This window comes from Arachis ipaensis, chromosome B5, assembly GCF_059453495.1.
Source record: "Arachis ipaensis isolate K30076 ecotype BB chromosome B5, ASM5945349v1, whole genome shotgun sequence".
Lineage (NCBI taxonomy): Eukaryota > Viridiplantae > Streptophyta > Magnoliopsida > Fabales > Fabaceae > Arachis > Arachis ipaensis.
In genome coordinates, this window is record NC_142440.1 from 37,955,283 (window position 1) to 37,982,246 (window position 26,964).

General features: G+C 39.5%; 1 non-coding gene across 1 annotated transcript; it reads left to right on the plus strand.

Moving 5' to 3' along the window:
* Positions 1-8,209: 8,209 nt before the first annotated feature.
* Positions 8,210-8,317, plus strand: LOC148563886 (small nucleolar RNA R71). Its single transcript, XR_015883896.1, has one exon. It is a non-coding gene; the product is annotated as a small nucleolar RNA R71 (small nucleolar RNA).
* Positions 8,318-26,964: the final 18,647 nt, after the last annotated feature.

The following is a 26,964-nucleotide window of genomic DNA, read 5'->3' on the forward strand; positions in this document are numbered from 1 at the left end:
TCTGCCAGGACGGCCAAGGAGCTTGAATTGTTGCAGCTGAAGTAGGGTACTATGTCCGTATCTGAGTATACTGACAAGTTTGAGGAGCTGTTCAGATTCTCTCGTATGTGTCAAGGGACTCCGGTGGAATATGAGGAATGGAAGTGTGTTAAGTACGAAGGAGGACTCCGGAGCGATATTTTTGGTTCGGTGGGGCCAATAGAGATTAGGACTTTCTCCGAGTTGGTGAACAAGTGTAGGGTTGCTGAAAAGTGTGTGAAGAGGGCAGCCACTGAGAAAGGAAGTCACAAAGGATCATTTCCACAGAACCGAGGGAAGAGTTTTGCACCTAGAGGTCTGCCTTTCAAGAGGGGAGGTTCCTTTAGGAGGCCCAACAACAACTACTCCCAAAAGAAAAGGTTTGGGAAGCAGCCTCAGAATGATCAAGCTTGTACTAGGTGTGGGAGTCACCATCCGGGAGTACCATGCAAGGCCGGATGAGGTTTGTGCTACAATTGTGGAAAGGCGGGGCATAGAGTCGCAAGTTGTCCGGAGCAGCAGAAGCAAGGTGCTGGAAAAGCACAACAGACCGGTCGGGTGTTCACCACCTCAGCTAGGGGTGCAGAGGTATCCGAGACACTCATTCGAGGTAACTGTGAAATGACTGGTCAAACTTTAAATGCTTTATTTGATTCAGGAGCATCGCATTCATTCATTGCATTTGAGAAAGCCCATGAGTTAGGATTGAAGATCGTAACCTTAGGTTATGACCTAAAAGTATATAATGCTACCCATGAAGCCATGGTAACTAGGCTAGGATGCCCGAAAGTTTCGTTTAGGTTCAAGCAGCATGATTTTGTCCATAATTTAATCTGCTTACCGATGATCGGTCTTGATCTTATCTTGGGATTGGACTGGTTATCTGAGAACCATGTCCTACTTGAGTGTTCTACAAAGTCGGTGTACTTTATGCCGGAAGATACAGAAGGGCCGGTTGTGGTGAATAATTATTACTTGAATTCGATGATGGTGAACTATTCCGGAATCGAATGTCAGGGTATCTTGTTGATAACCGTGGGTGTTTCGGGTGATGACCAAAGGTTGGATCAGATTCCGGTAGTGTGTGAGTTTCCAGAAGTGTTTTCTGATGATATTGAGGAATTTCCACCTAACCGAGAGGTCAAGTTTGCTATTGAATTAGTGCCTGGGGTGGGACCAATCTCAAGTGCTCCTTATAGGATGTCACCGTTAGAGATGGCCGAGCTAAAGTCTCAGTTAGAGGAATTATTGGGTAAGAACTTTATCCGACCAAGTGTTTCCCCGTGGGGTGCTCCAGTGTTACTGGTAAAGAAGAAAGATGGAAGTATGCGACTCTATGTGAATTACAGGCAGTTGAACAAGGTCACGATAAAGAATAAGTACCCATTGCCGAGAATCGATGATCTCATGGATCAGTTACAAGGAGCTGGGGTTTTCTCCAAGATCGATTTGCGATCCGGTTATCACCAGATAAGGGTGAGGGGTGAGGATATCCCTAAGATCGCTTTCAGGACTCGTTATGGTCATTACGAGTACATTGTAATGTCCTTTGGGTTGACGAACGCTTGGTGCACGAAATTGTGATCTCAGGCAACGGCACCAGAAACTCTGTACGCACGTCTTAATAAATCGTTTTTCATTCACAACTTCGATACAACTAACCAGCAAGTGCACTGGGTCGTCCAAGTAATAAACCTTACGTGAGTAAGGGTCGATCCCACGGAGATTGTTGGTATGAAGCAAGCTATGGTCACCTTGTAAATCTCAGTCAAGCGGATATAAAATAGTTATGGAGTTTTCGAACATAAATAATAAATAGATAGAAAATAAGGATAGAAACACTTATGTATATCATAGGTGAGAATTTCAGATAAGTGTATAGAGATGCTTTCGTTCCTCTGAACCTCTGCTTTCCTGCTGTCTTCATCCAATCAGTCTTACTCCTTTCCATGGCTGGCTTTATGTAAGGACATCACCGTTGTCAATGGCTACTTTTTATCCTCTCTGAAAAATGGTCCGATGCGCTGTCACTGCATGGCTAATCGTCTGGAGGCATCACCCTTGTCAATGGCTGCATCCCATCCTCTTGTGAAAATAGTCCAAATGCTCTGTCACAGCATGGCTAATCATCTGAGGCTCTCGATCATACTGGAATAGGATTCACCCTCCTTTTGCGTCTGTCACTACGCCCAGCACTCGCGAGTTTGAAGTTTGTCACAGTCATTCAATCCCAAAGTCCTACTCGGAATACCACAGACAAGGTTTAGACTTTCCGGACTCTCATGAATGCCGCCATCAATCTAGCTTATACCACGAAGATTCGTGGGGGAATGATGATGATTGTCACATTCATCACATTCAGGTTGAAGTGCGAATGAATATCTTAGAAGCCGAATAAGTTGAATTGAATAGAAAAACAATAGTACTTTGCATTAATCTTTGAGGAACAGCAGAGCTCCACACCTTAATCTGTGGAGTGCAGAAACTCTACCGTATGAAAATACATAAGTGATAATGGTCCAGGCATGGCCGAATGGCCAGCCCCCATGAAAGTCTAAGATAGCATAAAACTGATCAAAGATGATCCGAAGATGTCTAATACAATAGTAAAAAGTCCTATTTATACTAAACTAGTTACTAGGGTTTACAGAAATAAGTAATTGATTCATAAATCCACTTCCGGGGCCCACTTGGTGTGTGCTTGGGCTGAGCTTGAATGTTACACGTGTAGAGGTCAATCTTGGAGTTGAACGCCAGTTTGTAACGTATTTCTGGCGTTCAACTCTGGCTTGTGACGTGTTTCTGGCGTTTAACTCCAGACAGCAGCGTAGAACTGGCGTTCAAAACCATTTTACGTCATCTAAACTCGGCCAAAGTATGAACTATTATATATTTCTGGAAATCCCTGGATGTCTACTTTCCAACGCAATTGGAAGCATTCCATTTTGAGTTCTGTAGCTCCAGAAAATTTACTTTGAGTGCAGGGAGGTTAGAATCCAACAGCATCAGCAGTCCTTCTTCAACCTCTGAATCTGATTTTTGCTCAAGTCCCTCAATTTCAGCCAGAAAATACCTGAAATCACAGAAAAACACACAAACTCATAGTAAAGTCCAGAAATGTGAATTTAACATAAAAACTAATGAAAACATCCCTAAAAGTAACTAGATTCTCCTAAAAACATACTAAAAACAATGCCAAAAAGCGTATAAATTATCCGCTCATCACAACACCAAACTTAAATTGTTGCTTGTCCCCAAGCAACTGAAAATCAAATAGGATAAAAAGAAGAGAATATACTATGAATTCCAAACTATCAATGAAACATAGCTCCAATCAGATGAGCGGGACTTGTAGCTTTTTGCCTCTTGAATAGTTTTGGCATCTCACTTTATCCATTGAGGTTCAGAATGATTGGCATCTATAGGAACTCAGAGTTCAGATAGTGTTATTGATTCTCCTAGTTCAGTATGTTGATTCTTGAACACAGCTATTTTATGAGTCTTGGTCGTGGCCCTAAGCACTTTGTTTTCCAGTATTACCACCGGATACATAAATGCCACAGACACATAATTGGGTGAACCTTTTCAGATTGTGACTCATCTTTGCTAAAGTCTCCAATTAGAGGTGTCCAGGGTTCTTAAGCACACTCTTTTTTTGCTTTGGACCTTGACTTTAACCGCTCAGTCTCAAGTTTTCACTTGACACCTTCACGCCACAAGCACATGGTTAGGGACAGCTTGGTTTAGCCGCTTAGGCCAGGATTTTATTCCTTTAGGCCCTCCTATCCACTGATGCTCAAAGCCTTGGGATCCTTTTTATTACCCTTGCCTTTTGGTTTTAAGGGTTATTGGATTTTTGCTCTTGCCTCTTGGTTTTAAGAGCTTTGGCTTTTTCTGCTTGCTTTTTCTTTTTCTTTCTAATTTTTTTTCTTTTTTTTCTTTTTTTTTTCGCAAGCTTTGTTCTTTGCTGCTTTTTCTTGCTTCAAGAATCATTTTTATGATTTTTCAGATTATCAAATAACATGTCTCCTTGTCATCATTCTTTCAAGAGCCAACATATTTAACATTCTTAAACAACAACTTCAAAAGACATATGCACTGTTCAAGCATTCATTCAGAAAATAAGAAGCATTGTCACAACATCAATATAATTAAACTAAGTTCAAGGATAAATTCGAAACTCATGTACTTCTTGTTCTTTTGAATTAAAACAGTTTTTCATTTAAGTGAGGTGATGGATTCATAGGACATTCATAACTTTAAGACAAAGTTACTGAATACTAATGATCATGTAATGAAGACACAAACATGGATAGGCACTTAACATAGAGAAAACGAAAAACAGAGAGTGTAAGAACAAGGAATGAGTCCACCTTAGTGATGGTGGTGTTTCCTTCTTGAGGAACCAATGATGTCCTTGAGCTCTTCTATGTCTCTTCCTTGTCTTTGTTGCTCCTCCCTCATTGCTTTTTGATCTTCTCTAATTTCATGAAGGATGATGGAGTGCTCTTGATGTTCCACCCTTAATTGTCCCATGTTGGAACTTAATTCTCCTAGGGAGGTGTTGATTTGCTCCCAATATTTTTGTGGAGGAAAATGCATTTGAGGCATCTCCGGGATCTCATGGTGATGAGCTTCATGCGCCTCTTGAGCTCCATGAATGGGCTCTCTTGCTTGCTCCATCTTTTTCTTAGTGATGGGCTTCTCTTCCTCAATGGAAATGTCTCCTTCTATGAAAGCTCCAGCTGAGTAACATAGATGGCAAATAAGATGAGGAAAAGCTAGCCTTGCCCCAGGAGAGGGCTTTTCGGCTATTTTGTAGAGTTCAAGGGAGATGACTTCATGAACTTCTACTTCCTCTCCAATCATGATGCTATAGATCATGATGGCCCGATCCACAGTAACTTCAGATCGGTTGCTAGTGGGGATGATGGAGCGTTGGATGAATTCCAACCATCCTCTAGCTACAGGCTTGAGGTCCAGTCTTCTTAATTGAACCGGCTTGCCTTTGGAGTCAATCTTCCATTGAGCTCCTTCCACACATATGTCCATGAGGACTTGGTCTAACCTTTGATTAAAGTTGACCCTTCTAGAGTAGGGGTGTGCATCTCCTTGCATCATAGGCAAGTTAAACGCCAATCTCACATTCTCCGGACTAAAATCTAAGTATTTCCCCCGAACCATTGTAATATAATTCTTTGGGTTTGGGTTCTTACTTTGATCATGGTTCCTAGTGATCCATGCATTGGCATAGAACTCTTGAACCATTAGGATGCCGACTTGTTGGATGGGGTTTGTTAGAACTTCCCAACCTCTTCTTTGGATTTCATGTCGGATCTCCGGATACTCATTCTTCTTGAGCTTGAAAGGGACCTCGGGGATCACCTTCTTCTTGACCACAATATCATAGAAGTGGTCTTGATGAGCTTTGGAGATGAATCTTTCCATCTCCCATGACTCGGAGGTGGAAGCTTTTGTCTTTCCTTTCCCTTTTCTAGAGGATTCTCCGGTCTTAGGTGCCATCAATGGTAATGAAAAAACAAAAAGCTTATGCTTTTACCACACCAAACTTAGAATATTGCTCGCCCTCAAGCAAGAAAAGAAAGAATAGATGAAGAAGAAGAAGAAAATATGGAGGAGAGGAGGGAGAGGTGTATTCGGCCAAGAAGAGAAGAGAGGGTTGTGTTGTGTGAAAATGAGGAAGAATGGAGGGCTTTATATAGGGAAGGGAGGGGGGTTAATTTCGGCCATATAGGGTAGGTTTGGGTGGGAAATTGATTTTGAATTTTGAAGGTAGGTGGGGTTTATGAGGTAGGTTTATGGGGAAGAGTGGATGGATGTGAGTGGTGAAGTAGTGATAGGGAAGAGAGATTGAGGTGATTGGTGAAGAGTTTTGGGGAAGAGTGTTTATGGGATTGTGTGAAAGAGGGGTGAGAAGAAGTGAGTGGAGGTAGGTGGGGATCCTGTGGGGTCCACAGATCCTGAGGTGTTCAAGGATTTACAATCTTGCACCAAATTAGGCATGCAAAATGCCCTTGCACACAACTCTGGGCGTTCAGCGCCAGATTGGTGCTTGTTCTGGGCGTTGAACGCCCATTTGTTGCCCATTTCTGGCATTGAACGCCAGAACCATGCTTGTTCTGGGCGTTCAGCTCCAGCTCTTCTCCAGGGTGCAATTCTGGCGTTCAAACGCCCAGATGCTGCCCATTTTGGGCGTTCAGCGCCAGAACCATGCTCTGTTCTGGCGTTGAACGCCAGCCAGATGCTTCTTACTGGCGTTTAAACGCCAGTAAGGTCTTCCTCCAGGGTGTGATTTTTCTTCTGCTGTTTTTGATTCCGTTTTCAATTTTTATATTTATTTTGTGACTCCACATGATCATGAACCTAATAAAATATGAAAGAACAAGAAAAATAAAATTAGATAAATAAAAATTGGGTTGCCTCCCAACAAGCGCTTCTTTTTAATGTCAATAGCTTGACAGTGGGCTCTCATGGAGCCTCACAGATGTTCAGAGCATTGTTGAGACTTCCCAACACCAAACTTAGAGTTTGGATATGGGAGTTCAACACCAAACTTAGAGTTTGGTTGTGGCCTCCCAACACCAAACTTAGAGTTTGACTGTGGGGGCTCTGGTTGACTCTGTTTTGAGAGAAGCTTACTGTGCCTCTTTTTCATGTTTACAAAAGGGTAACCTTGAGTTGTAAACATAAGGGAGTCCTCATTCAATTGAAGGACTAATTCACCTCTGTCAACATCAATCACAGCTCTTGCTATGGCTAGGAAAGGTCTTCCAAGGATGATGGATTCATCCTCATCCTTCCCAGTATCAAGGACTATGAAATCAGCAGGGATGTAAAGGCCTTCAACCTTTACTAACACGTCCTCTACTTGTCCATAAGCCTGTTTTCTTGAATTGTCTGCCATCTCTAATGAGATTTTAGCAGCTTGCACCCCATAGATTCCCAGTTTCTCTATTACAGAGAGGGGCATGAGGTTTATCCCTGACCCAAGGTCACATAGAGCCTTCTCAAAGGTCATGGTGCCTATGGTACAAGGTATTACGAACTTTCCAGGATCCTGTTTCTTCTGAGGCAATGTCAGTTGATCCAGATCACTTAGTTCATTGGTGAACAAGGGAAGTTCATCTTCCCAAGTCTCAATGCCAAATAATTTGGCATTCAGCTTCATGATTGCACCAAGGTACTTGGTGACTTTCTCCTCAGTAACATCCTCATTCTCTTCAGAAGAGGAATACTCATCAGAGCTCATGAATGGCATAAGGAGGTTTAATGGAATCTCTATGGTCTCTAGATGAGCCTCAGATTCCTTTGGTTCCTTAGAGGGAAACTCCTTATTGATCACTGGGCGTCCCAGGAGATCTTCCTCACTGGGATTCACGTCCTCTCCTTCCCTTACAGGTTCAGCCATGGTGATCAATTCAATGGCCTTGCACTCTCCTTTTGGATTTTCTTATGTATTGCTTGGGAGAGTACTAGGAGGGATTTTAGTGATCCTTTTACTCAGCTGGCCCACTTGCGCCTCCAAATTTCTAATGGAGGACCTTGTTTCATTCATGAAACCTACAGTGGCCTTAGATAGATCAGAGACTAAGTTTGCTAAATTAGAGGTATTTTATTCAGAGTTCTCTGTCTGTTGCTGAGTGGATGATGGAAAAGGTTTACTATTGTTAAACCTATTTCTTCCACCATTATTAAAGCCTTGTTGAGGCTTTTATTGATCCTTCCATGAGAGATTTGGGTTATTTCTCCATGAGGGGTTATAGGTGTTTCCATAAGGTTCACCCATGTAATTCACCTCTGCTATTGCAGGGTTTTCAGGATCATAAGCTTCTTCTTCAGAAGATGCCTCTTGAGTACTGTTGGATGCAGCTTGCATTCCATTCAGACTCTGAGAAATCATATTGACTTGCTGAGTCAATATTTTATTCTGAGCCAATATGGCATTCAAAGTATCAATTTCAAGAACTTCCTTCTTCTGAGGCATCCCATTGCTCACAGGATTCCTCTCAGAAGTGTACATGAACTGGTTATTAGCAACCATGTCAATGAGTTCTTGAGCTTCTGCAGGCGTTTTCTTTAAGTGAATGGATCCACCTGCAGAGGTATCCAATGACATTTTAACTAATTCAGATAGACCATCATAGAATATGTCCAGGATGGTCCATTCTGAAAGCATGTCAGAAGGACACTTTTTGGTCAGTTCTTTGTATCTCTCCCAAGCTTCATAGAGGGATTCACTTTCTTTCTGTCTGAAGGTTTGAACATCCACTCTAAGCTTACTCAGCTTTTGAGGAGGAAAGAACTTGGCTAAGAAAGCCTTGACCAGCTTATCCTAAGAGTTTAGGCTATCTTTAGGTTGAGAGTCCAACCATACTCTAGCTCTGTCTCTTATAGCAAAAGGGAAAAGTATGAGCCTGTAGACTTCAGGATCTACTCCATTAGTCTTAATAGTATCACATATCTGCAAAAATTCAGTTAAGAACTGAAAAGGATCTTCATATGGAAGTCCATGAAACTTGCAGTTCTGTTGCATCAGAGAAACTAATTGAGGTTTCAGCTCAAAATTGTTTGCTCCAATGGCAGGAATGGAGATGCTTCTTCCATGTAAATTGGAATTAGGTGCAGTAAAGTCACCAAGTATCCTCCTTGCATTATTATTATTTTCGGCTGCCATCTCCTCTTCCTGTTTGAAAATTTCTGAAAGGTGCTTGCTGGATTGTTGTAATTTAGCTTCTCTTAGTTTCCTCTTCAGAGTCCTTTCAGGTTCTGGATCTGCTTCAACAAGAATATTCTTGTCCTTGCTCCTACTCATATGAAAAAGAGGGACAGAAAAATAATAATAATAATAATAATAATAATAATAATAATAATAATAATAATAATAATAATAATAATAATAATAATAATAATAATAATAATAATAATAGGGGTCCTTTTTACCACAGTATAGAGGTCCCTGTGTGAGTAGAAGAAAAGAAGAAGAAAAAATTCGAACACAGATGGAAGAGGGGGTTCAAATTTGGGTGAGATGAAGTATTAGTAGATGAATAGATAAACAGAAGGAGATGAGAGAGAAGGAGAATTTTCGAAAATTATTTTTAAAAAAGAGTTAGTGATTTTCGAAAATAGTTTTTGAAAAAGGTTAGTAATTTTTCGAAAATTAAAATAATTAGTTAATTAAAAAGAAATTTTGAAAAAAAAGGGAGATATTTTCGAAAATTAGAGAGAGAGAGTTAGTTAGGTAGTTTTGAAAAAGATAAGAAACAAACAAAAAGTTAGTTAGTTAGTTGCAACATATTTTGAAAATCAATTTTTGAAAAGATAAGAAGATAAGAAGTTAGAAAAGATATTTTAAATTCAAATTTTTGAAAAAGATAAGATAAGAAGATATTTTTGAAAAGATATGATTGAAATTAGTTTTGAAAAAGATTTGATTTTTAAAATCACAATTAATGACTTGATTCACAAGAAATCACAAAATATGATTCTAGAACTTAAAGTTTGAATCTTTCTTAACAAGTAAGTAACAAACTTGTTTTGAATCAAAACATTAATTGATGATGTTATTTTCGAAAATTATGTGATAAAGATAAGAAAAAGATTTTTGAAAATATTTTTAAAATTTTCGAAAATAAATAAGAAAAATGAAAAAGATTTGATTTTTGAAAAAGATTTTGAAAAAGATAAGATTTTTAAATTGAAAATTTGATTTGACTCATAAAAATAACTAGATTTTAAAAAGTTTTGAAAAAGTCAACTCAAATTTTCGAAATTTATGAGTGAAAAAAGGAAAGATATTTTTTTTATTTTTGAATTTTTAATGATGAGAGGGAAAAACATGAAAAAGACTCAATGCATAAAAATTTTGGATCAAAACAATGAATGCATGCAAGAATGCTATGAATGTCAAGATGAACACCAAGAACACTTTGAATGTCAAGATGAAAATCAAGAACTTATTTTTTGAAAAATTTTCAATGCAAAGAAAACATGCAAGACACCAAACTTAGAAATCTTTCATGTTCAGACACTATGAATGCAAAAATGCACATGAAAAACAAGAAAAGATGCAAAACAAGAAAACATCAAGATCAAACAAGAAGACTTACCAAGAACAACTTGAAGATCATGAAGAACACCATGAATGCGTGATTTTTTCGAAAAATGCAAGATGAATATGCAATTGACACCAAACTTTCAACTTGACTCAAGACTCAAACAAGAAACATGAAATATTTTTTATTTTTATGATTTTTTTATTTTTTTTGGATTTTTCGAAAATTATTTGAAAAAAAAAGAAAAATAAGGATTCCAAAATTTTTAATATGAATTCCAGAAATCTTGCAATCTTAGTCTAAAGCTCCAATCTGAGGGTTAGACATGGCTTAATAGCCAGTCAAGCTTTAGAAGATATTTATACTTTCCATGTATAGAGCAACTAAGTGTGTGAGAATCAACAAGCTCTTGTGATGATAAGTTGAAACCCCAGTCCAAAAGATTAGACATGGCTTACAGCCAGCCAGGATTCAACAAATCATCATGAAACACTAGAATTCATTCTTAAAAATTCTGAAGAAAAATATATTTTTGAAAAGATTTATATTTTTTTTTTCGAAAACAAAGGAGAAAATTTTTGAAAGATTTTTGAAAAATTTTTGAAAATAAAACAAAAAGAAAATTACCTAATCTGAGCAACAAGATGAACCGTCAGTTGTCCAAACTCGAACAATCGCCGGCAACGGCGCCAAAAACTTGGTGCACGAAATTGTGATCTCAGGCAACGGCGCCAGAAACTCTGTACGCACGTCTTAATAAATCGTTTTTCATTCACAACTTCGATACAACTAACCAGCAAGTGCACTGGGTCGTCCAAGTAATAAACCTTACGTGAGTAAGGGTCGATCCCACGGAGATTGTTGGTATGAAGCAAGCTATGGTCACCTTGTAAATCTCAGTCAGGCGGATATAAAATAGTTTTGGAGTTTTCGAACATAAATAATAAATAGATAGAAAATAAGGATAGAAACACTTATGTATATCATAGGTGAGAATTTCAGATAAGTGTATAGAGATGCTTTCGTTCCTCTGAACCTCTGCTTTCCTGCTGTCTTCATCCAATCAGTCTTACTCCTTTCCATGGCTGGCTTTATGTAAGGACATCACTGTTGTCAATGGCTACTTTTTATCCTCTCTGGAAAATGGTCCGATGCGCTGTCACTGCATGGCTAATCATCTGGAGGCATCACCCTTGTCAATGGCTGCATCCCATCCTCTTGTGAAAATGGTCCAAATGCTCTGTCACAGCACGGCTAATCATCTGAGGCTCTCGATCATACTGGAATAGGATTCACCTTCCTTTTGCGTCTGTCACTACGCCCAGCACTCGCGAGTTTGAAGTTCGTCACAGTCATTCAATCCCAGAGTCCTACTCGAAATACCACAGATAAGGTTTAGACTTTCCGGACTCTCATGAATGCCGCCATCAATCTAGCTTATACCACGAAGATTCTGATTAAGAGATCCAAGAGATACTCATTCAATCTAAGGTAGAACGGAAGTGGTTGTCAGGCACGCGTTCGTGGGGGAATGATGATGATTGTCACGTTCATTACATTCAGGTTGAAGTGCGAATGAATATCTTAGAAGCGGAATAAGTTGAATTGAATAGAAAAACAGTAGTACTTTGCATTAATCTTTGAGGAACAGCAGAGCTCCACACCTTAATCTGTGGAGTGCAGAAACTCTACCGTATGAAAATACATAAGTGATAATGGTCCAGGCATGGCCGAATGGCCAGCCCCCATGAAAGTCTAAGATAGCATAAAACTGATCAAAGATGATCCGAAGATGTCTAATACAATAGTAAAAAGTCCTATTTATACTAAACTAGTTACTAGGGTTTACAGAAGTAAGTAATTGATGCATAAATCCACTTCCGGTGCCCACTTGGTGTGTGCTTGGGCTGAGCTTGAATGTTACACGTGTAGAGGTCAATCTTGGAGTTGAACACCAGTTTGTAACGTATTTCTGGCGTTCAACTCTGGCTTGTGACGTGTTTCTGGCGTTTAACTCCAGACAGCAGCGTAGAACTGGCGTTCAACGCCCTTTTACGTCATCTAAAATCGGCCAAAGTATGGACTATTATATATTGCTGGAAAGCCCTGGATGTCTACTTTCCAACGCAATTGGAAGCGCGCCGTTTTGAGTTCTGTAGCTCCAGAAAATCCACTTTGAGTGTAGGGAGGTCAGAATCCAACAGCATCAGCAGTCCTTCTTCAACCTCTGAATCTGATTTTTGCTCAAGTCCCTCAATTTCAGCAAGAAAATACCTGAAATCACAAAAAAACACACAAACACATAGTAAAGTCCAGAAATGTGAATTTAACATAAAAACTAATGAAAACATCCCTAAAAGTAACTAGATTCTCCTAAAAACATACTAAAAACAATGCCAAAAAGCGTATAAATTATCCGCTCATCAACGCTCCTGCAGTATTCATGGATTACATGAATAGAGTGTTCTGTCCGTTCCTGGATAAATTCGTTGTTGTCTTCATTGACGACATACTAATTTACTCCAAGACTGAAGAAGAGCATGCGGAACACTTGAGGACCGTGTTGCAAATTCTAAAGGAGAAGAAACTCTATGCGAAACTGTCTAAGTGTGAGTTTTGGAAGGATGAGGTAAAGTTTTTGGGTCACGTGGTGAGTAAGAAGGGAATAGCCGTAGATCCAACTAAGGTGGAAGCTGTGATGGATTGGAGGCAACCAACCACAGTAACCGAGATAAGGAGTTTTCTGGGTTTAGCTGGCTATTATCGAAGGTTCATCAAAGGCTTTTCGCAATTAGCCTTGCCGTTGACAAAATTAACCCGCAAAGACACTCCGTTTGTTTGGACTCCTGAGTGTGAGGAAAGCTTTCAGGCATTGAAGAAAAAGTTGACCACTACACCTGTGTTGGTGTTACCTGAGCCGAACGAACCATTTGAGGTGTACTGTGATGCCTCACTAAAAGGTCTAGGATGCGTGCTGATGCAGCATCATAATATGGTGGCGTATGCCTCACGACAGTTGAGACCTCATGAAGTTAGTTACCCTACGCACGATTTGGAACTCGCTACGGTCGTGTTTGCCTTGAAGGTGTGGAGGCATTATCTCTATGGGGTTAAGTTCCAAGTCTTCTCCGATCACAAGAGCTTGAAATATCTCTTTGATCAGAAAGAACTTAATATGAGGCAAAGGAGGTGGATGGAATTATTGAAGGACTACGACTTTGAGTTGAATTACCATCGGGAAAGGCAAATGTAGTGGCAGATGCGTTAAGTCGGAAGTCGTTATATGCGGCTTGGATGATGCTTCAAGAGGAGAAGTTGCTCAAGGGATTCGAGAGTCTAAAAATTGGTGCTCAAGAAGTATCTGGAACCTTGTGTTTGAGCCGATTAGAAATCTCGAGTGATTTTAAGTCCGAGCTCCTAAAGGCTCATGAAAATGATGAAGCGTTATGGAAGGTGTTACCGGCTATCAAGCAAGGAAAACAGTGGAGAGTGTCGGAAGAAAAGGACGGGTTATGGAGATTCAAGGGTAGGATCATTGTGCCGGATGTTGGCACTTTGAGGGAAGATATTTTAAAGGAGGCACACAAGAGCGGATTCTCCATTCACCCGGGAAGTACTAAGATGTACCATGATTTAAAGGTGATGTTTTGGTGGCCAGGTATGAAGAATGATGTGGCGGAATATGTTTCAAAGTGCTTAACTTGTCAAAAGGTAAAGATTGAACATCAAAGACCTTCCGGGATGTTACAACCTTTAGAGGTTCCACAATGGAAGTGGGAAAGTATTACAATGGACTTTGTGTCGGGATTGCCAAGGACTAGAACTGGTTTTGACGCTATCTGGGTGATTGTGGACCGACTGACGAAATCAGCTCACTTTTTACCCATTTGGATGACTTACACCCTTGAGGATCTAGCACGGTTATACATAAAGGAGATTGTGAGACTCCATGGTGTACCTGCTACTATAATCTCTGATAGAGATCCTCGTTTCACTTCGAGGTTCTGGGGTGCATTTCAGAAAGCTTTTGGAACCCGATTAAGCTTGAGTACAGCGTACCATCCTCAAACAGATGGTCAATCCGAGAGGACGATCCAAACACTAGAGGATATGTTGAGAGCTTGTGTTTTGGATCAATCGGCGAGTTGGGATCGTTATATGCCGTTAGTGGAGTTTGCATACAATAATAGTTACCATGCGAGCATCGGAATGGCTCCGTATGAGGCATTGTATGGGAGGAAATGTCAATCTCTGCTATGTTGGTATGAAGCTGGAGAGAAAGGCTTGTTGGGGCCGGAGATGATAGCTGAGACCACTAAACAAGTCAAGAAAATCCGAGATAGGATGCTTACGGCGCAGAGTCGCCAGAAGAGTTACGCCGATCAAAGACGGAAGCCTTTGGAATTTGAAGAAGGAGATCATGTTTTCCTGAAGGTTACTCCAACCACAGGAGTAGGTAGGGCGATTAAAGCGAAGAAGTTGAATCCTCGATACATTAGTCCATTTCAGATCCTGGAGAGGATTGGACCGGTAGCGTATCGGATGGCTCTACAACCTCATCTTTCGAACCTGCACGATGTGTTTCACGTGTCACAGCTTCGGAAGTACACTCCTGATGCTAGCCATGTATTAGAACCTGAGTCGGTTCAGTTAAGAGAAGATTTGACGCTTCCAGCGGCTCCAGTTAGAATTGACAATACTAGTATCAAACGGTTGCGTGGAAAAGAGGTTTCATTAGTCAAAGTGGCATGGAGTCGAGGCGGTGTTGAGGAACACACTTGGGAACTTGAGTCGGAGATGCGAACGGATTATCCGCACTTATTCTCAGGTAATTGAATTCGAACTTTGTGGGCAAAATTTCCAATTAGGTGGGTAGGATGTAAGACCCGGTTAATTAACGACTAATTAACCCATAAATGAGAATTTATTCTAGAAAGCCAAAAATGTTATTTTTATGGCTTAATATGATAGAGGAGATTGAGACGAGAATTTCGGTACCAATTTTATAGAAATCGGACTAAGATTAGACTGAACGGGCCAAACCGGTCCAACTGGACCCAAAATGGGCCCTTGGCCCAACTAAACTAAACCAAAACCCTAGTTTTCAGCACTCTCTCTCCTCACTTATCACTCAAACACGCTGAAATGGAGTAAGGGAGGGGAAGAACACTCTCTCAAACTTCTATCTCTCACTTGATCTTCAAACCACCATAACTTTTGATCTAGAGCTCCGATCGCCGCACCGTTTGCGGCCACGCGTTCACCATGGAGAGCTCTACAAAACCCATACAATCAATCTTGAGGTAAGCCACGTTTTGCTCTTCAAATTTCCAGCCTTGATTTCGAGTTTCATGAGCAAAAATGTTGAGATTTTGGGCTCTTTGATGTTATAGGACCCAACTCTCTTGAAGGAGAAGGTTAATCTTGTCTCCTTGGACCTTGGGTGTGGTAAGATTCTCAACCCTAGTGTAATTTGTTTTTCTATGATATATAGGTATTGAGATGTTGTGTATGGGTATGATGATTGTGGCTTAGGTTGTTTATATGTGAATATTGGAGCTTGATTGGTGATTTTGGAAAGCTTGGAAGAGGGTTTTGTGTGATAAAATCTGTTCTTGGAGGTGTTGAGACCTTGAGAGCTTGTGGACAAGTGGTTTGGAAGTGCTCCGATTGAGCTTGGGAAATCGGCTAAGGTATGGTCTCAGTTTCCCGTATCTAATATGTAATGTGGTAGGAAATACTTAGGCTAGAGGCCCTAAGATAGGCATTGAATGGTTGATGTTGTTAAATGGTTGAGATATATGATGTGATCATATATGTGATTATGAATATTGATGCCTTGATTGTGTGATATATGAGAAAATGCATGTTGTGATATATGCTTGATGAATGATTAAGGTTGAATTGGTGGGTGGTACCATGTTGATGGTGAGTATGATATTGATTATGTATAATGATGGTTGATTAGAAATGGTATTATTGGAAATTGGGATGAGGGAGGATGTATGACATGATACTGTGTTTGTCCTTTAGCCATTTGATTGAGAAGTGTTAAAAAGGGTTGGATGGTAATTTTGGGAAGTTTGGTAAAATGTCAATGTGTGAGTTGAGGATGGCTTGATTTTGATTTTGGTACATTTTTATTGATTTCAAAGAAAAGGGATGAAATTGGCATGTTTTGATTGATTTTGAAAAGAGTTGAAAGTGGCTTGTTTTGAAAATGACACTTTATGGTTTTGTATGAAAACATGGTTTTTGGGCATGCTTTGACGGGACATAACTTGGACTAAGGATCTTTGATTTGTGCCAAATCTGTTTAAAAATGAAATTGGATTCGGGATGTCCATGCCGTTCGAAGAACAGGTGAAAAACGATTTAAAATGAGAAAGTTATGTCCGTCGGAAGATTGGGGGTTGAATCTGTAAATTCTGCAGCTTTTAACTTAGAAAATTTTTTTAGCAGAATGACCCTCCGCGCGTAGGCGCACTTGGCGCGTACGCACCGTTCTTCAAGAAAGCAACATCCACGCGTGCACGTGGTGTGCGCGGGCGCGTCGATGCGCTGCACCAAATGCCCAGCTATTTTCCCGAGAGTTGTGCCAGAGTTGTGCCAGTTTTGTGCCTGGGGCGCAAGAGCACCCACGCGTACGCGTGGCTGACGCTCGCGCATCGTTTGGTTATTTTTCAACCCGCGCGTCTGCGCGTATGACGCTGGCGCGTCGATGAGATTTTGTGGCCATCCACGCGTGCGCGTACGCGTGGCCCTGTTTTCATCCCAAAGTTGATTTTTGAGTTTTAAAGGCCAAATTTCATACTTCTAAGCCTCCGATCTCACCACTTATGTCTTAAATCATTATGATATGCCTAGCAATGAGGCAAGGGGCTAGAAAATGTGGTAACTTGCGAGTGAAGCAAGGGAAAGATGAATGATCAATGAGGATCAAAGATAATTATGTGAGATGCGGAGGATGGCGGTGGAAGTGCTTGTTATGCCATGGGCCGAAGGACGGTAATTGTTAATGAATTGGCTGGTTATGGATTTAACCGTGAGCCGGATGGCTGGATTATCGCCGTGTTACGGCAGAGCCATATTTATGGCTAAGTACAAATGCATATATGTTGTTGAATGAATTGTGAATGTTTGCACTTCCACCATCGGAGATGAGGGTTTCCCTGGGAGGAAGCAGTGGCTAGCCACCACGTGCTCCAGGTTGAGACTCGAAGCTCTTTTGACCCTATGTCGTAAGTGTGGCCGGCACTGTGAAAGGCCCGGGTGAGCTCGCCTCCGTAATTATTCACCAGTGAGGGTGATAGATATGGATCATGATTATGATCAAGTTTATGATGTGTATAACTCGAGTTGGGGATGCGTGACAGTGGGACAGTCTAATGGTTAGCTACCAGGACTTGTCAAGTTGGCTCTATAACTGACAGATGATATCATCAGCCACTAGGGACAGGCATTCATCATATGCTTACTATATGAATTGTTTGAGATTGCCTATTTGACTGCATATTATTTGCTAATTGTCTAAATGCCTTATCTATTCCTATTTGTAAATCTCTTGTCTGATATAACTGTGTTTGCTATATTATACTCCTGCTGGTGGTTGGGAGGTCTGAAGGAATTGGAAAGGGAAGTATTAGTTAGACTGAAGGATCTTTAGTCAGTTTCCACTTACGGTTTAGTTTGTTTATAAGCTTTGATATTATCTGGAGGAAGTTCTAGGATTGCCTTCGGCTTTCCTCTATTATTATGTATTATATATGTGGAAGCCGTTACCATGTTGGGGACCTCTGGTTCTCACCCATGCGGATTTTGTGGTTTTCAGATGCAGGACGTGAGGTTTCTCGCTGAGGCATGCTGGAGACTTCTGGATTAGCGAAGATCCTTTGTTCTCGGGACTCCGTCTTGGTTTATATATCTTGTTTAGATACTTTTATCTCCACTAAATAATACAAACTGTGATGACTCCTCTTATAGGAGATTTTTGGAGAATAGGTTTCTGTATTTGTGTCCCTTTGGGTTTCCTTTGGGATTTCCTTATTTTATTATATGTGTATATTACTATGCTCGGACCGGTTATCTTCGCATCCGGATTTGAGTTTTGATATTCCCGTTTTTGACACTCTTTTGTATATATATAATCTCGCGTTAGCTTATCCTTTGCTCGTTGCGTTATCGATCGGAGTGTTGCGCTTTCGAGTTGCGATTTTTGTTTACCCCTTTTTCTACAAAGGCTCCTAGTTATAATCCTTATTCACACTACTATACGTACTAGATTTTTGTTTTAGATGTCGTAATACCTTGCCATCTCTGGATTATGACTTAAGCATAAGACTCTGTATGGTAGGGTGTTACACAAGTGGAGCTGATGCATTTTGGTTCGTTTGACACCGATGACTATAACACATATAGGAGCGTGGAGCTAAGGGTTAGTGAAGGAGTGTTACCGTTGGCTTAGAATTTCTTCACGGTAAGAGGGAATAACTTCGTTGCAAGTATAGTTCCAAACTGACAGATAACGCTCAATCAAAGTTTAGATTAAGTGAGCTATAATGAAGTGATGGCCTCAATCATATAATTGCATAATCAAACATTAAATAATGGATATATAGAATTAAACAAACCAAAGATTGCAATCATAGAGAAGAGCAACACACAAGAATGAAATAAGTGGTCAAATAATGTAACCACACAATAAGGCTAAAAAACTCACAAGTTGTATATTCTTTAACTCAAAAACCATATTCCACAATATATAAATCATGCAAGTTTTAAAGAATTTCAACTCAATTCAATTCAAATTTTCAATGCCCTATATACAAAAAATAAGCTTCTTGGAAATTTCATTAATTTGACTAACATTTATTCCATATGTGCATATAGTGTGATTGGATAGAAAAAGTCAAAAATCCTAAGTTTAATTCCTAATTTCAATCAAATCAAAGTAGCAAGTATATAGAAAACCAAACTTAGGTGCAATCATCACATCATCCCAAATCACAATCAAGATAAAGAACCAAAAAGCATATGTACAAGCCAAAATTAAGAGCAAAATGTCAAAATATGCATAACTACTATATAATACTAAGTTATGTTCAAGCAAAATTAAAAAGTGCAATAAGCTAAGTAAAAAGTAATAAACTAAGTAAAAAGCAAGAAGGATAAAATATATACAAAGTAACTAAAAAGCATAATAATAATAAAAACTAAACTACAAGTGTTCAGAAATGAAATTGTCACCCAAAATATGCTTGTTGAAGATGGACAACCTCCCCACACTTAAGATATAGCACCGTCCACGGTGCTCACAATCATGCGGAGTGGAAGGAGTCGTCACTGTGTCACCATACAAAAGTGGCTGCAAGAGTGATGGTGGTGCTGAAAAGGAAAGAGTTTAAGTCACAAAACAACATATAAAGTGAACAGATAATAAAAATTTGAATGAAAGCATACATGAGAATCAAATTAAATCAAACACAAACAACTTCCAATCAAATTCAGGACATGGGGAAAGCTAACTTGCTTGTTTATCAAAGAATAAAAGAAGGAAGGAGCATTGTTACTATGCACAAAAAGAGAGAAAACAGTTAAAAGTTAAAAGTTAATGTTAGTTGAAAAATAAAAAGAAAGTTAAAAGTTAAAAGTTATGTTAGTAAAAAGGAAAATGGTTAATTGAAAGTGAAAAGAAAGGTTGGATGAAAAAGACAAGCAAAGTTAAAAGTTAGGCAAAGAAAAAGAAAGTTGAAAAGGAAAAGAAAAAGAAGAAGTTAGTTGAAAAAGAAATCAAAGCTTAAAAGTTATGTAAAAAGAAAGAAAAAGTTAGCAAAAGAAATGGAAGGAAAATCAAAAGTTAGATGCATAGTCACAAGTTCCTTATTCCAAAAAAGTTTCAAAAATGTCAAAACAAGCAAGCTTCTATTCACTTTTCAAAAGTTCAAGATGCCAAAACAAGTGATGCACATGTATGTGTAGAGCACATAATCAAATAAGTATCAATCACAAGTAATTGGCATGAATTAAAAGGATTTGATGTTGACAAAGTCAAAACAATGACGAACAAGTTAACCAAAGAACATTTAAACACCAAATTCCAATGAGGCATGAAAGTCACATGGTTGAGACGAGAATTGAAAAGTTTATTTACTATGTGACTAAAGGTAATTTAAGCATAGAGAAACCGAATCAATTTAGTCACATAGGTAAAAAGAAATATTCAACCTTGTGAGAGCATGCAAAAGAGGCTTTACTTTTAAAAGAATTTCAAGTTCATGGTCAAATTGAAAATTCACTTAAACTATTCAATGCATAGAAGTAAATTAGCATTACACGCAAGCAAAGAAAGTTAAAAGCATGACCAAAACTTTGAAAGAATTTCTTGAGGAAATAATAAATCATGTAACAAACAAGGGTCTATTTTGACACAGAAATTCGTCAAATAGAACTTGTTTGCTCAAACAACACAATGCAGCTTAATTGGACAACCAAATAGAATAGCAGCGGAGTAGTGAATGCAAAAACCTCAACATCCAACAACCAAAACAAAGAAGCAATCAGCCGGATAGTCACTCAATTGAGTTAACAACAGTTGAAAACCAAAAGCAATGAAATACCAACTCAATCAATTAATTGCATCAAAGACGAATATTGAAAACAGATTAAGATGAATTCCGGCAGCATTTCAGCAGTAAATTGGCCTATTTCCCAATTCAACCAATCAAAATCAAATTTCATATGAATTCTTTGACAGTTAAAAACACAAAAAATCATAATGAATTCATAGGAAGTAAGTAAATAAGCTAATTCCAGCAAGAAAACATGAGGAAACAATTAAAACCAATCCAACCAGCAAGAAGCAGAGCAGCACTCAGCAGAACAGCAATCAATGGCCTATCATACAGCACCAAAAATAGTAAAATGAACAAAGGTAATGGGTTCAAGCAGCATTCTATTCATTGAATTCAATAACCATTACACTTGCAAGCAGCAGGAATTTGAGAAATTACTTATAACTGAATCCAACAATGAAGTTTAAATTGAAACAAGAACTCAACAGCAATAACAAGTTAAATTCATAATAGCCCTCAGCAAGAATAACACAACAAAAACACTATGCAGCATCAAGAAACCAAATCAGAATAGGACAAGTCATTACCAGCAACAGATAACCCAATTTCAAATAGAAAATCAGTCATTCCAAAAGAGCAGCAGCAGCAGAAAGTACAATTAGTAAACAACATTTTGAACTCATCCAAACAATGGCAATCAGCAAGAACACAGCAGCAATCATAATTAACAATGTGATGAACATGAACAAGAATACAGTAGCAGTGAACAGTTCAGTTCCAAAAAGCAGATAGAAGAGACCTAAGTCAACTATCCAGTCTAGATTCTCTAACCACCTAAGCAACTAACATGCATTTCTAACTAACTTAAGCTAAACAAAATTAACTAGCAGTAAACTAATGACTGAAACAGAACTCAATTAAAGAAAAACGTGAACCTGGGAAGCAGAATTAGAACAGAGGAAAGGAAGGGAAGAAGAAGGTTGATGATGGTGAGTGAATGGCTGGAGCAACTCAGCTGGCTTGGTAGTGAAGCTGCTCCAATGGCAGCAGCAGAGGAGGGGCGCAGCAAAGAAACAGGGGTCTTGCAATGTGCTGTTGTTCTAGCCAGTGAAGAGAAACAGGGGGAAGGAGCTTGTGTGTGGGAGGAAAGAGGAGAAATGGGTAAGGGGAGAGAGAAGAGGAAGAAGAGAGGGGAAAGGGCGCGGCGGCTGCGACGGTAAGGGAGAAGAGGAAACGCGACAATGGGGGCTGTGATGGTTGCGGTTCTAAGAAGGCGGCGGTGGCTGGAGGTGGTTGACGCGAAGGTGATGGTGGAGGACGGCGTGGAGGAGCTGGCGCGGTGGGTTCTGGGATCGGCGGAGGTGAAGGGAAATAAAGAGGTTGCGTGTTTGAGAAAGGAGAGAAGAAAAGGGAGAGAGGGTTCGTCGATGGCGTGGTGGGTAGGGGTGGCAACGGCGCGGGTAGGGGCGGGTTTTTGCTCTACCCGACCCCGCCCCGCCCGACAAAAAACTCACATGAAACCCGCCCCGCCCTACCCGCGGGTAGTAAAATGTTAAACCCTAACCCGCCCCTGCGGGTACCCGCCCTGCCCCTACCCGCCCCTATAATTATTAAATCCAACAAATAAAATAAAATTTTAAAAATTATATAACCACCATTTACATACATAACATAAATGAAAGTAAAAATTTATATATGATATAATATTATTAATTATTTTACTAATTATTTTATATATGTTACATATATTATATATTAAAAATTATTATATTTATATATATATTATATATACCGGGGCGGGCAGGGGCGGGTTTTACCTAAACCCGCCCCCGCCCCGCCCCGTCCAAGAACCCGCCCCGTTAAAACCCAACCCGGTGCGGGGGCGGGTAATTACCCGCCCCGAGCGGGTAGGGGCGGGATGGGTACCCACGGGTTCGGGTAGTGTTGCCATCCCTAGTGGTGGGTTCTAGGCTCGCGGAGCTGTGGGCGGAGAAGGGTGTGAACGGGAAACGGGGAAGAGGAAGAGAAGAAGAGGTGAGGTTGCCGGCCGCTGCGAGCTCGCCGCGGCAGTTGTGAGCGAAGGTGGGTGATTGACGGGGAAGAGCTGGTGATGATGGTGAAGAACATGATGGTAGGGAGGTTGTGACTCAGAGAAGAGGAAAAGACAACAGAAGGGGAGAGGAGGGGGATGCGGACGCACCAACTGTGCGGGTGCTCCCAGCAGAAGAGGGTAAATTGAGGGTACGGACAAAAAAATGGGCAATACTATGTATGCGTGTGCATATGCTGTGCGAATGCTGAGCAGAGGGCGTGCATAAGAGTGTGCGTATACACCACAGAGTGATTTTTTTATTTTTTTTTAAATAGGATTTAACCCAACATTCTAATATGCATATAAATAAAAAATTAATAAAAATATGCAACTATTTACATTAAACTTTAAAATTAATCCAAACTTTTATTTTTCAAATTAAAATCATAGACTATTCAAAACACTTTTAATATGCACAAAAAAATTTATCCAAATTCAACCATCCAAAAATTAATTAAAAATTTTAAACATGCAATTCAAGTCAAAAAGACAATTTAAATAAGATTACTAACTATTCACATGTGCATTTTAAAACAAAAATTTATTAAGGCAAGCTACCAACCTAAAGACATATTTACAAACAAAAAAAAGCAACCAATCAAAAACAAACTATTCACATATTCACATATTAACAATAGCCAACAATGTAACGCCATTGCAATTCCTGACAACGGCGCCAAAAACTTGATGATGAGAATTACGATGGTTCAAAAATTTAGCAAAATAATTTCTTCGTTGGTAGCATAGTCCAAACCAACAAATAATCCTCAAAGTCAGTTTAATTTTCAAATCATAAACAACCGAGGGTAATAAAACCTCGGGTCGTTCTCCCTAGAATGCAATTGGAAGTGTTCAATTGTTGGTTATGAGGGATTGGGGTTGTGATTGCAAGGAGCAAGAAATTAAAATGCAAGGAAGTGAGTAAACATGCAAGGAATTAAATGAAAGCAATTAAATAAACATGCAAGAAATTAAAGTTAAAGCAAGGAATTAAAAGTCAAAACAATTAAATGCAAGGAAAGAAAAATTCAAATGCAAGAAACTTCTTGGCATGGATTGGGAGCTAAGGTTACCTATCCTAGTCATTGACCACAAACACATGATGATTATGAAGAGTTAATCCTACTTAGTCAACCCTACATCGAGGATAAAGTTAAATAGGCATAGTTGATTCAAATCCCTAAGTCCTAGTCAACACTATTAATGGGTCACTTAGAGTCAAGAGAAACTAAATCAACTAACTACTCTAATGTATCAACAAGAATGGACATCAATGACTCAAGGGTCACCAAAGTCCTCAATACCAAACCAAGAGTGAAGAAAAACTATGTAAAAACTAGGTCAGGCATTTTATCAAAAACTTGGTGTGCATGAAAATAAAATAACATTAAATTGCATTAAAAATAAAACCTAACTACCAAAAGCAAGAGAATCATAACAACAACTAAAGAAAGCAATAAATGAACATAAAACATAAATTGCATTAATTGTAAATCAAAATTAACAAAGAGTTCTCATAAACATAAAGAGTGACAAAATAAAGGAAATAACAAGGGAAATGAAGAAGAACAAGATAAAAGAACATGAAAAACATAAAGGAAACTACACTAGAACAAGAATTAAAAGCTGAAATTAAAGAGAAATTAACTAAACCTAACCTAATTCTAGAGAGAGGGGGGAGCTTCTTGGTACGCGGAATCGTGATTACACTTTAATTATGTAAAATTCATTTCTCTTTCTTTCCCTGGAAATGGCGCCAAAAACATGATGCCAAGACCATGGTTCACAACTCCGTGTAACTAACCAGCAAGTGCACTGGGTCGTCCAAGTAATACCTTACGTGAGTAAGGGTCGAATCCCACGGAGATTGTTGGTATGAAGCAAGCTATGGTCACCTTGCAAATCTCAGTCAGGCGGATATAAATTGATAATGATGTTTTCGAATAAAAAAATAATAGAATAGGGACAGAGGTACTTATGTAAATCATTAGTAGGAATTTCAGATAAGCGAATGGAGATGCTTTTCGTTCCTTTGAACATCTGCTTTCCTGCTATCTTCATCCAATCAGTCTTACTCCTTTCCATGGCTGGCTTTATGCAAGGGCATCACCGTTGTCAGTGGCTACATCCCCTCCTCTCAGTGAAAAATATGCTCACATGCTCTGTCACAGCACGGCTAATCATCTGTCGGTTCTCGATCATGCTGGAATAGGATTCACCCTCCTTTTGCGTCTGTCACCAACGCCCAGCACTCGCAAGTTTGAAGCTCGTCACAGTCATTCAATCATTGAACCCTACTCGGAATACCACAGACAAGGTTTAGACTTTCCAGATTCTCTTGAATGCCGCCATCATTCTAGCTTACGCCACGAAGATTCTGGTTAAGAGATATAAGAGATAATCATTCAGTTCGAATGTAGAACGGAAGTAGTTGTCAGGCACGCGTTCATAGGGAATGATGATGATTGTCACATTCATCACATTCAGGTTGAAGTGCGAATGAATATCTTAGAAGTGAAACAAGATGAATTGAATAGAAAACAGTAGTACTTTGCATTAATCTTTGAGGAACAGCAGAGCTCCACACCTTAATCTATGGAGTGTAGAAACTCTACCGTGAAAATACATAAGTAAAAGGTCCAGGCATGGCCGAGATGGCCAGCCCCCTAAACGTGATCTAAGATAGCATACAACTGATCAAAGATCAAAAGCTGATCAAAGATGCCTAATACAATAGTAAAAGGTCCTATTTATAATAAACTAGCTACTAGGGTTTACATGAGTAAGTAATTGATGCATAAATCCACTTTCTGGGCCCACTTGGTGTGTGTTTGGGCTGAGCTTGAGGGTTGCACGTGTTGAGGTCCTTCTTGGAGTTGAACGCCAGCTTTTGTGCCAGTTTGGGCGTTCAACTCTGGTTTTGGCTCCTTTTCTGGCGCTGGACGCCAGATTTGGGTAGAAAGCTGGCGTTGAATGCCAGTTTACGTCATCTATTCTTGGCCAAAGTATAGACTATTATATATTGCTGAAAAGCCCTGGATGTCTACTTTCCAACGCAATTGGAAGCGCGCCATTTCGAGTTCTGTAGCTCCAAAAAATCCACTTTGAGTGCAGGGAGGTCAGAATCCAACAGCATCAGCAGTCCTTCTTCAACCTCTGAATCTGATTTTTGCTCAAGTCCCTCAATTTCAGTCAGAAAATACCTGAAATCACAGAAAAACACACAAACTCATAGTAAAGTCCAGAAATGTGAATTTAACATAAAAACTAATGAAAACATCCCTAAAAGTAACTAGATCCTACTAAAAACATACTAAAAACAATGTCAAAAAGCGTATAAATTATCCGCTCATCACTTCTCTCTCTAGAAAACTAAGAGAAAAGCATAGAAAAGCTAAACCTAATTGACCCCCTTCATCCTTCTTCAATTTGGCTTGAAATAGCTTCAGAAGTGAGTTGGATTGGGCTCTGGAAGCCCAAAAATCGCCCCCACCAGTTTGCAATTAATGACCTTACGTGCATGCATTCGTGCGTACGCACGACCTACTGTGCGTACGCACGACCTACTGTGCGTACGCATGGTTGCGCAAAATTCCTATTGTGCGTATGCACGACATTTGGTGTGTACGCATCCTTGCACGAAGTCACGTTGTGCATACGCACGCATCACTGTGCGTACGCCCCTTTGCTGCAGCTTCCAAACTCCATTTTCTTCATGATTTCTCCCATTTTGGATGCTCTTTCTTTACTTCTTCAACCCAAACTTGCCTTGAAAACCTAAAATCACTTCACAAATGTATCAAGGCACCAAATGGGATCAAAGTGAATAAAATTTAGCAATAAAAAGGCCTAAAGAGCATGTTTTCACTTTCAAGCACAAATTAGGAAGACATCATGAAACTATGCTATTTTAATGGATAAATGCAAGAAAGGTTGATGAAATCCACCCAAATAGAGCAAATAAATATCGTAAAATGTGGATTCATCAGCAGTTTAATAAGGTATTTTAGACATTTTCTCCCTGCATTGAAACCTTCAAATATTGCAAACCTCATATATCTATTGATGGCACACATTTATATGGGCGATATAGAGGGGTTCTGTTAATGGCTATTGCATAAGACGACAACTCAAACATTCTACTCATTGCTTTTGAATTGGTTGAGTTAGAGTCAACTTAGTCTTGGTCATTCTTTATAAGAAATTT